This window comes from Eumetopias jubatus, unplaced genomic scaffold (genome assembly GCF_037043125.1).
Source record: "Eumetopias jubatus isolate StellerSeaLion01/CBP00866 unplaced genomic scaffold, mEumJub1_p1.0 scaffold_13, whole genome shotgun sequence".
In the NCBI taxonomy this organism is placed as follows: Eukaryota; Metazoa; Chordata; class Mammalia; order Carnivora; family Otariidae; genus Eumetopias; species Eumetopias jubatus.
In genome coordinates this window covers 778755-788739 of record NW_028274819.1, presented here as the reverse complement: position 1 = coordinate 788739, position 9985 = coordinate 778755, and positions in this window count along the sequence as shown.

Sequence of the window (9985 nt, the reverse complement as noted above, 5' to 3'; positions counted from 1 at the left end):
TGGGGTCAGGGCAGGGGCTACATGGGGCTGTCCTTGCAGGCAGCCCTGCGCTCTGCCAGCCCCCTCCCCCATACCGCGGTTCAGACAGGCGGTTTGGTCTGGGGTTCAGGGCTCCCCCCTAGCTGCACGACCGGTTACTGAACAGTGAAGGGATCGCTGGTGGGTTCTGCTGGCGGTAAGCCTGTCCACCCCAATCACTCATTACAGGCTTGGGGACATGACATCGGGTAGGTCCATGGCCCCATAACCCCCGATTTTATTTTTTATTTATTTTTATTTTGTTAAAGACTTACTTATTTGAGAGAGCGCACACGTGTGTGAGAGAGAGGGAGGGGCAGAGGGAAGGAGCGAGGGAGAGAATCCCCAAGCTGATGCCCCGCTGAGTGCAGAGCCCAACGCGGGGCTCCATCCCAGGGCCCTGAGATCCCAGGACCCAGACGCCCAACTGACTGAGGCACCCAGGTGCCCCCATAAGCCCCCATTTTAGTGGGGCCCTGGTGTCCCATCTGATCCTGGAGCACCTCTGGGAAGGGCCAGGGTCGTCACCCTGTGTTGCTGGTGCAGCGCTGCAGGACCGTCCTCCAGCCGGCAGCTCAGGTCCGGCTGCCGGCCTCCATCGAGGAGACTGTTCTGTGTGCTGTTCCGTGTGAGCGTGCGGCCCCTCCAGCTTGCCCCGGAGCCCTAGGGCCCAAAGCCTGTCCCTGCAGGTTCTCACCACCCTTGCCTCTGCTCTCTGGGGAGCTGGTTTTGTCACGGTGTCTGCGACTCCGAGGTTCCCGGTCCAGGTGCCCTCCTCACATGTGCCACCCTGGAACACGGGCTAAGCCTTCCGGTCCCTTCCTCAGCACCCACAGGGTCGTTAGGGCGGGCCCCCAACTTCCCAGAGCCAAGCCAGCTGCATGCAGTCAAGCTCCAGCCCCGGCCTGGCCGCTCCAGAGCTGTGCCGCAGCCCAGAACACGTCCCCAGGGCTGTTTGGACGCGTGGCGTTCGCTGCTGTCGCTGCTGCTGGCTCGCTGTCTGCCACCTCTCAGCTCTCTGCTCTGGCTTTTGCATCAGCTCTTCTGGGTCTTCTGTGTGCGTGAGGATATCCTCGAAGGTCCGTCCCTGCCACTGTGACGGCGCCCAGGCCCTGGGCACAGAGCACGGACGCTTCCGCTTCCCAGCTCTGGGGGCTGACGTCCCCTCCGTGTCCTCACGTGGCAGAAGGGGCAAGGCGGCTCCCTGGGCCTCTCTACAAGGCACCATCCCATCGTGGGGACTGCACCTGCCCACAGCCCCATGACCAGACACCATCACACCTATGATTTGGTGGACTCGCTCAGTCCCAGGAGATGGCTTTTCGTCTTCCCCGTGCCACACCCCTCCTGCCTTCACACAAGCACAAGATGAGGACTGAGAACAAACCGGTCCCCCTGCCTAGAGGGCCAGAACGAGGCCCGGCCCCTGCGGGTCCACGCCCTGGGGTGGGGGCAGAGATGCCAGAGGAGAGGGTGAGGCAGGGTGGGTGGGAGGGCTCTCCTGCTCGCATTCCGGGGGCCGGGACAGCTCTGACGCAGAATGCGAGCAGTCCCCACAGGTGAGGAGCTGGGGTGGGGACACAGAGCCCGTGATCACAGCCCCCCAGAAGCATTGCCATGTTGGGCACAGCCCGGAGGGCTCAGGGTTCCGGTGGGAGCAGGTGCAGCTGGAGGGACAAGCCAGGAGAGGATGTTTGGGACAGGGGTGGGGACCGAGGATGCAGGGGACTTCGGAGTCCTGCTCCCACCTCTGCACACTCCTGCATCTGCCCTCACATCTGCTCAGGCTGGGTCACATCCTTCATGTGCACAGAGTGCCCAGCAGTCCCGTCCTGCTTGGGTCAAGGCTGGAGCCCTTGCAAGTGCCTCCAGACTTCTCTCCTCCACCCACTTCCCCACCCAGCTGCTGGTGAGCCCTACCCGAGGGCCTTTGCACAGATGCTGGCCTCCCTTTAGCCTCTCCTAAATGTCCCCTCCTTGGGCCGCTTTCCTGGCCACCCTGGCAACTCCCTGCTCCTTCCCACACCTCCTAGACCCTCTGGACTTACACATATTGTCATTTATCTTCTCACTGTCCTTGTGCAGATGCTGGCTTGCTTGGGAACTCGGGGGAGCGGGGTCTGCTGCTCATTTCCCCTGTGCCCACAGAGCAGGTGCCCGGTCCACACGCGGACAAAGGGAGGAAGGGCTCAGGTCCCAGCCCCGTGCGCGCTGCGGCCCTGGAGTAACCAGGTAGGCCATCCAGTCGCCTCCGGGGCGCGAGTGCATGGGGCGTCCTGCGTTTGGGTGTGCAGAGACCCCAGGCCTTCCGGGCTTCTTCCCTGGTGCTGAGGGAGCTGAGTTGTTGTCATGACCTCTTTGATCCAAACACCTTTTGAACTGTTCATTTCTGAAGAGCAGTCTTTGTGGAAGAAAAGCCACAGCCAGGTTTTATGTGAGGCTTGAAGCTCTCAGGTCGTGAGATGTACAAGGACCGCGTCAAGGGCTGTGCTGCTTCCCACTGGGCAAAGCCCCCAGGAGAAAATGCTGGCCCCACCCTGCCATGGGGGTGGGGCGGTGGAGGACGTGTGCTGACGGTCGGTGGACATGGAACAGACCCGTCAGGCGAGGAAGTGCGTGAGCGGGGCTGGGTGTGTGCGTCCGTGGTGACCGGAGCGCAGCCGGTTCCTCAGAGCGTCCGCTCCTGGCTGCTGGCATGCTTGTGGAAACATTAGCCCTGACGGAATGCAAAATACTCTGTGTACTCACTTGTAACGCCCATCGCCGTAAGGTATCCTCCAAATGAAAGCAATGAACCTCGCTTATGACGGTGGAAATGTGAAAGCTAACGGACGTTACGATGCAGGACTCGCTGACTCAGCATGGAATGCCTCCCATTTGTCTCCCCCCTGACGTGTGACCCTGATTTGCCGTCATCCTGTAGGCCTTCGCGTCAGTGTGGGGGAGTAAACGCCACAACGAGGGAAGAACAGAGCGTGTGGCATTCACGCCTAGGCCGGCGGGATGTGTGTAGCCGGACTGAGGGGTGTTGAGGAGGAGGGTCCGGCCTGGGCCCTGGGCTGGGTGGGGCTCTGCCCGCGGAAGATGGACCACCCCTCGGCAGCTGGGCGGCACCCTTGAGATTGTGGGGTGGGAGCTCTGCCCTCAAAGCTGACCCACCATGAAGCTCCATGCCCCCTGCTCCCAGTCCCCCACCTCAGGCCCCAGACAGCTGGGCCGTCGTGGACCTGCGTGGTTTCCATCCGTGGAAGGAGCAGCTTGCAGGGGAGAATGAGGACGCGACCCCCAGGTCACTCAGACTGCGGGGAAGGTCACCATGACATGGGGGTCACACAGCTGTCATGGGTGCCTGCCAGCACCCCTTGTAGGATGAGGCTTGGGATGAGTTGTCAAGTGAAACACACACCAGCAGAGTTCTAGAAACGGCTGCGACCTGCCCCCTGTGCCCTTGGTGCGTCCCATGGGAAGCCCTCGGGGTTTCTCTTGGCCTTGGGCCCCTACCTCCGGCAAGCCTGGCAGTAGAACTGGGTCCACTCAGCAGGGACATGCAGGCCTCAGCCGGCACCCAGGCGGACTGCACTGCCAGGCAAAGCGGTGACGGCGGCAGGGGATGTCTGATGGGTCAGGGGCTCCCCAGGCCCAGGAGGGAGGCACAGCAGCCCCTGCATCCAGGGCTGGCCCGGGGCACTGGCAGTGGGACTAGGAGCGAGCTGAGGGCACAGTGTCTGGGGGCTGGGGCAGCACCCAGGGGTCACAGGGTCTCAGTGGGCACAGTGGGCAGGACCAGCAGCGGATGCCCCACCTCTCAGCCCTCAGTGACTCTGGTTATGGAGACGTTCTTGTCCTTGACCGCAGGGAGAAGTGGGGCAAGGTGGAGTGCCACTTGCCCAGGCAGAGAGTGAGGCCACGTGGAGCACACCCAGACGCTCGGTCCAGAGTGGCCATGAGGAGGAAGTGTCCTCCTTCTGTCTGGCACAGCACTCACTCCTTTCCGAAGGGGCACAGTGGCAGAGTCTCTCTCAGGAGAGCCCGCTGGGGAGTCCCCAGCAAGCCAGGGATGGCCTGTCTGAGCAGACCTGGACCTCCAGGGGGCGGCCCTCGGTGGCTCGCGTGCTGGCTCATAGATGAGGCGCAATATGGCAGCCCCTTTGGGAAGAGGACCGACTAGCCCTTCCTGAGAGGGAACAGGGATACAGCAAGTTAGGTTTGTTGGGAACATCCCCATTGAAAACAGCTCCCAAAATGCTAATCGCTTATGTTTAAAACTTCTTTTTGAAATGTTTGGAAATGTGACAAAGAAAAGGGGGAAACTCAGAGAGATGCTTCCAGCAAGTCTGAGCAGTTCAGACAGCGCCATGGGGCGGAGGGTGGGGGCCACAATAGGTGGAGGGGTGACCAGTGTTCATGGATTAAAGTAGTATGTGCAGATGTTGGTTTCTGTCATATGGTAATTCACTCGACATGACCTCCTTCCCCACAAGTCCTGCTTTTTGTTGTTTGTAAGACTTGGGAAGTTGATGCTAAGCATGTGGAAGTCCAAAAGGCTAAGAAGAGTCAAGGCATTCTTGCAAAAGAAGCACGAAGTGGGAAGTCTTGCTCAGGTAGAAACCGAGACTGTAAGGACTGTTGTCTGCATTAAGATGACAGATGGAGAGTCCAGTGGAACCGGGCAGAGACCAGAGTGCAGGGTGACAGTGGTGCAGTGAGGGACAGTTAGCCAGACCCAAGATAAGTGCAGTCAGGCCCCTGCTTTGTGCCACTTCCAAACATCAGTTCCAGGCAGACTCAAAATGTAAAGGCAGGAAGATTCTGGGAAGGTGGCAGAGGAGGAAGGGCCGTGAGGAGAGAACCGGTCTCCCCACCCGGACAGCTGCATGGGCACGTCCGATGGAACTGTTTTGAAACCTGCAGTCTGTTGAAGGCTTGCAGCTTTCAGGAGGAATGCTTGGGGAGTAAGTTGTCCATTTCGGTCAGCGTTGGCTCTCAGCACAGCAGCTACCCGCCTGACCCCTGGCCCCAGGCAGGCAGTCGCACATGTATCCCTGGAGCTGCCTGCACACAGCTTGTGGGAGCCGGTGGGCCAAAAGGACCCTGCCCTCCAAATGCTAGGGAACTGTGCTCTGATCACAGCGGTGCAAACAGCTAGGTAACCATGTTGCACCCCACCCCTGTTGTCACATGCCCCTCCCCCTTAAGCTGAAGTGACTTCCAGAGGATTGAAAGGGCTAGTGCTCTTCTCTCCCTTCATTTTTCTCTTTTTCCCTTTTTGGGAGCCAGGCGTTAAAGACTAGGACGTTCAAAAACAACTGCAAATAAGGGGAAAGTTAGAACATGATCTTGGGTGCTTGGGAAAAGGCTCAGAAAAGACCTGAGCAGACAGTGTATTTACAGGTCAAGCTGATCCTTGCTGATCCACAGAGATAGTGTACAGCAATAATAAAAATAAAAACAAAAAGCAGCCAGCCCAGGGGAAGGGGGAGAATCAGAATTCCAAAGTTACCACATTATTCAATTCAAATGTCCTGTGTTCAGTAAGAAAATCACAAGGCAGGGGCGCCTGGGAGGCTCAGTCGGTTAAATGTCTGCCTTCAGCTCAGGTCATGATCCCAGGGTCCTGGGATGGAGCCCTGCATCAGGCTCCCCGCTCAGTGGGAAGCCTGCTTCTTCCTCTCACTCTCTCTCTGTGCTTGCTCTTTCTCTACATCTCCCTCAAATAAATGAATTTAAAAAAAAAATCACAAAGCATACAAAGAAACCAGAAAGTATAGTTTATAAAAAGGAAAAAAAAAATTAATGAAATTCTCTCTGAAAAAGACCTGATCGCAGATACACTAGACAAAGACTTTAAAACAACTAAAAGAAGTTGTGGAGAAAGAAAACCATGTATGAACCAAATAAAAATACCAATAAACAGATGGGAAACTTAAAAAGAAATCTGGAGCTCAAAAGTACAATAACTGAAATGAAAAATTCACTAGAGGAGTTCTGAGACAGAATTGCGCAGACAAAAAAAAAAAAAAAGGTGAACTTGAAGAGAGGACAGGGGAAATTATCAAGTCCAAGGAAGACAAAGGAAAAAGTTGGAGGAAAATGGAACAGAGCTTAAGGGGACCTGAGGGACACCAGTAGGCAGACCAATATATGCATTGTGGGAGTCCCAGAAGGGGAAGAGAAAGGGGCAAAGAGAATCCTTGAATAATGCCTGGAGACTTCCCAAATTTGAGGAAAGACATGAATATAAACATCCAGGAAGCTCAACAAACACAAGGAAGATGAACTTAAAGCGACCCAAGCTAAGAAACATTGTAATCAAACTTCCAGACCCAAAGACAAAGAATTTGAAAGCAGCAAGAGAAGGGAATTCTCACGTGCAGGGGTCCTCAATAAATTATCAACAGATTTTTCATGAGAAAACTTTGGAAACCAGAAGGCAGTGGGTTGATACATTCAAATGCTAAAAGAAAAAACCCTGTCAACCAAGAACCCTATGTCCAGCAGTACTCTCCTTCAAGAGTGAGGGATAAATTGAGACGTCCCCAGATAAACAAAAGAGGGAGTTCGTGACCACCAGACCTGCCCTGCAAGAAATACTCAAGTGGGTTCTGTATACTGAAATAAAAGAACGTTAGTAACTTTATATGGAGAAATAAAGATCTCAATAAGGGTAAATACATGGCCTCCTGGGTACAGAGTCTCTGTTTTGTAAAGTTAAAGGGATTGTAGGGATGGATGGGTGGATGGGTGGACGGACAATAGTGTGAGTGCATTTTATACCACTAAGCTGTACACTTAAAAATGGTTAAGATGGTAAATTTTATGTTATGTATGTTTTATACCAGGATAAAAAAAAAAGCTAAGTGGAAGACGAAATTGTCAGGCTTTTAGAAAATAATCCAGAAGACCAAATTTCTTTAGTTTGGTTGGGAAGGTTTTGTGAAATAGGACCAGGAAGCGCTACCTGTGAAGAAAAATACTGATGACTCCAACTCATTAAAGTTATGAACTTCTGTGTGCCATGTGTTGGTTTCTGAGAGGTGACGCCATGTTGCTGATTTCTCTCGCACAGGGTCTTGTGAGATGTCTGTTCTGAGTCCTTGTATGTTGAAAATACCTTTTTTTCATTATCACCCTTTTTTTAAAAAAATATTTTATTTATTTATTTGACAGAGATGGATACAGAGAGAGAGAGGGAACACAAACAGGAGAAGCAGGGAGCCCGATGCGGGGCTCGATCCCAGGACCCTAGGATCATAACCTGAGCCAAAGGCAGACGCTTAACGACTGAGCTACCCAGGCGCCCCTCATTATCACTCTTAAATGATAGTTTACTTGGCTGTGGGATTCAGCGTTCAAGTTCTGTGCCCTCGGCACTGCAGAGGGGCTCTGCCGGAGTCTCCGGGCTCCAGTGCCCGTTCACCCCGGTGCAGGCACATGGTCATGTCTCCCTGGCAGCTCCGAGTTTTTCTCTATCTCGATGCCCTCAGATCTCACCCCCAAGTATTTCTGAATGGATGTACCTCTTTACCTTCCTTGGCACTCGCCGAGTACTTCCGGTCAAGAGCTCATGCCTTCAGTTCTGAGAGGTCATTGTTCTTACATGTGGATCCAAATATTGCCCTGAGGCCACGGCCCCCCCCACTCACCACGGGCGCATCCCCCAAAACCTCCCTTCGTTCAGGATGTCTGTTGGGTTTACAGATCATTCACTTTCTTGTTTTCTGCTCTTCTATTTTAAAATTTCTTTCTATCTTTGTCATGGTGAATTTTGTTCCTGTGGGGGAAGACACTTTTCCATCTGGAAACCAGAAATCCCTTTTTAAAAATACTTGAAGTTTAGTAACTGTTTTGTTTTTATGCACCGTGTTGGTTTTTATAGTTACCTTCTCCAGGGCAACGGGGGAACCTCTGGCTGATAGTGTGGACTCTAGAGCCAGATGGCTGCACTGAGCCTGGCTTTACATCATGGTGTGCCTCAGTTTCCCCATCTGTAAAGTGAGAGGAAATAATGGCACACATTGCATAGAGTGTTGTCAGGATTGAATGAGAGCATCCCCTGGCACACAGCACGTGGTATATGTGAGCCCTAGTGCACGGCACGTGACACCCATATTCCTGGTGCCTTAGGAACATGTTTAAATTTGGCGAGAGGTACATGCGTTTAAGGAAAGAATTGTGCCAGGGAATGACAGGGAGGGGCTTAGGAAAGGCAGTTGTTTTGCACCTGGGTTCACAAAGACTCAGCTGGGGACATGGCCACAGCCCCCAGGAAATCAGACTGTGAGGCTCTGGGTCAGCTTTCCGAAGGCGGCCCCGGGAGGGCCAGCCTCATTTGCAGGCATACCTTGCCAGCCCGGCAGTCATCGCCGTCCAGCCCGGCCGGGTCCCAGAGTGGCCTACCCTGCCCAGACCTTGTGACGTGCGTAGGAAAGGACAGCAGTGGCCTGAAGACAGCCCAGGCCCTCCTCACTGAGTCCCTGCAGCGGCCCACCCTGGGAACCACACTGAGGGCAGAGGCAGGTCATGCGACTCGGGAGGGGAGAAGACCCTCCAACACACACCCCCACCAGCAGCTTCCTTCAGGCATTGTCTTTGCCTCCCCAGGTGGCAGCCCCACCAGAAGCCACCCCTGCCCCTTGGGCCATGTCTCCTCCTTCCTGCCCAGTTAAGCCAGGGTGCCATCTGCGTCTGGGGGCTGTGCATATGGTTCTGGTTGGCACGTCTCCTGTCTGCCACACCCCACACCTGCTCCCCAGCTCTTCCACGTCCCACCACGTGCTCTAGAGCTCTCTGGCGAGAAATCCCCGCCCTTGGGGGAGATGAGAAAAGAAGGCCAGTCCTAGAGCAAGCTGAGGTGGGACAAACACCCTGGAGAAAATTCAGTGAGCTGTGGCAGGCAGGGAGCAGGGACTGCAGCGGCTGGCAGCCCCCCTGGGGCCCGAGCAGCACTGGGCACCCCTCCTTCTGTGCGCCCCCAGCCCACGAGGCCACTGCTTCCTGCACTGACACACCTGGGCCACAGCCATGCCTCCCGCGGGGTTCCCAAACATTCCACATCAGTGAACCAGCTTCCTCATAAATCCCCTGGGTTGGAAATAATGGAGAGGGTCATTTCTGAGCCCCTGGCTCATCCCTGGCCCCAGCCAGTGCCCCACAGCCTGAGACTGACCCTGAGGGCCTCCAGACTCCTCCTCCCACCTGTCCCTCCCAGGGGGCAGGGGCAGCATCAGCCCTGGGGGTGCTATGCAACCTGGCGGAGGAGAAGCCCAGCGGACTCAGTGGGCAGAAAAGACACCAGGACCAAGAAGTGTACACGATGCTCAGTGTTTATTTGCAAGATGGGGGCAGGGTGGGCAGAGGGAGTGCTGGGGAGCACTGACCCCTCCCTGGCCCACCTCCCAGCGGCCGTGGTCACCCCAGGCCTAGGTTCACACGTGGGCGGGCAGCCACCCTGCCTGACACCACTCCCCGGAGGTAGCTGGTGGCCACTGGACAGGCCCCAGCCCACGTCCCACTGCAGGAGGTGGTCAGCAGGAACCTGCTCCATGGGGCTTGGGGAGCAGTGAGGGGCACGCAGGCCCACAGTGGGGGACAGCACGGCAGCTCCAGGGCAGTTTGCTATGGGGCATCCCTCTGACACGAAGAAGGGGGTGAGTCCGGGCAGCACAGGCACTTGTCTCAGATGAGGACCAGGCCCGACGGCCAGGCAAGTGGCCAAGATGTGCTGGAGGGGCTCTGAGGGCAAGGCCCCCTCCCGGAGCCCTCCTCAAGCAGGTCCTCACTGCGCCGTCGCCCTCCAGGGCGACCCCCGAGGCACAGGTCCCACGAGGGCCCAGGCAGCAGGTGTGCCTGGGCTCCTGCAGCAGGCTGGCTGAGCTTTCTGTGGTTGGGTGGTGTGTGTCCTGGCTCCAGATTGGGGTGGGGGGCCTGGCGGGAGGGGGTCAGAATGGCAACAGACAGTGGTGGGGCC